The 1,331-nt window shown below is 69.0% G+C and overlaps 1 long non-coding RNA gene across 1 annotated transcript; it reads right to left on the bottom strand.

Annotated features, from left to right (window-relative positions):
* Nucleotides 1-301: 301 nt before the first annotated feature.
* LOC112942874 lies at nt 302-693 on the bottom strand. The gene is made up of 2 exons (XR_003248474.1): nt 634-693; nt 302-368 (listed from the first exon to the last, which is right to left on the bottom strand). It is a non-coding gene; the product is annotated as an uncharacterized LOC112942874 (long non-coding RNA).
* Nucleotides 694-1,331: the final 638 nt, after the last annotated feature.

Genomic DNA, 1,331 nt, shown 5'->3' on the forward strand with positions numbered 1-1,331 from the left:
CCAAAGGAGGTGGCCATGGATTGTCCAAAGGAGGTGGCCAAGGATTGGCCATGGATTGACCAAAGGAGGTGGCCATGGATTGTCCAAAGGAGGTGGCCATGGATTGTCCAAAGGAGGTGGCCACGGGTTGTCCAAAGGAGGTGGCCACAGACACTTTTGGGGAGGAAAGCACCAACCATGGTGACCAAGCCCTCTTCCATGCCACCCAGCCCCTGTCCGGGCCCCCCGGCCCTGCCTGGTGCCCCCCAACCCACCTCCACGTCTCTCTTGAGCTTCTCCATGAACTCCTTCTTGTCCTCCTCGGCCACGTAGACCTTCTCGCTCTTGTTCAGGAAGTCCACGTCCTTGAGCGTGGGCAGCTCTTTGCCCTGCGGCGGGACGGGCGCGTGGGACGGGGCGCCGCCGTGTCCCCGAGCCACCAGCGGGGCTCCTGGGGGGTCTGCCCCACCCCAGAGCGGGGCCTGCCCGTCCTGGGGACTCCCTGGGGACGGGGACATCCCTGGGGACTCCCTGAGGGACCAGCTCGGCAGCCCCACGGCTAAGCAGCGGCCGGGGACGAGGACGGTGTCCCCCGGTGTCCCCCGGTGTCCCCCCGGCACGGAGCGGGCTCTCAGCCCCGTGCCACCCCGGTACCTTCTCCTTGTCGCTGGCCTCTCGGGACACCAGGGAGCCCTGGGCGGGAAGCAGAGGTCACGTTAGCCCGGGGGGGACATCAGCTCTGGGACAGAGGGGACAGAGGAGGGGACAACAGAGCCACCAAGGCCCCAGGGACAGGAGCCGGCGCGGGGGTCCCAGCCCCGAGGCTCTGCAGGGGCCGTGACAGGGCGCTCTGTCACCCTGGGCTGGCCCTGTCACCCTGAGGTGACACTGGGCACCCTGTCACCCTGGGGTGACACTGGGCACCCTGTCACCTCCACGTGTCCCCAGAGGCCCCATCACCCCGAGGTGGCCCTGGGTGCCCTGTCCCCACAGTGTCCCCAGAGGCCCCATCACCCCCAGGTGTCCCCAAGTGCCCCATCCACCCCAGTGTCCCCAATGCTCCGTCCCCCCAATGTCCCCGGCGCCCTGTCCCCGATGTCCCCATCCCCGCGGCATCCCCGCTGTCCCGTCCCGCCCCAGTGTCCCCATTCGCCCGGCGGCTCCAGGTACCCTGTCCCCCAGTGCGCTGTCCCCACTGCTGTCCTGTCCCCACAGTGTCCCTGCTGTCCTGTCCCCCTGGCATCCCCGTTCGCCTGGTGGCTCCAGGCACCCGTCCCGCCGTGTCCTGCTGTCCTGTCCTCCCGGTGTCCCCATTTCCCCGGTGCCCTGTCCCCTCGGTGTCCCCGTTCCCC

The sequence above is a fragment of the Nothoprocta perdicaria genome, unplaced genomic scaffold (assembly GCF_003342845.1).
Source record: "Nothoprocta perdicaria isolate Ctin4 unplaced genomic scaffold, notPer1 scaffold_1369, whole genome shotgun sequence".
Classification (NCBI taxonomy): domain Eukaryota; kingdom Metazoa; phylum Chordata; class Aves; order Tinamiformes; family Tinamidae; genus Nothoprocta; species Nothoprocta perdicaria.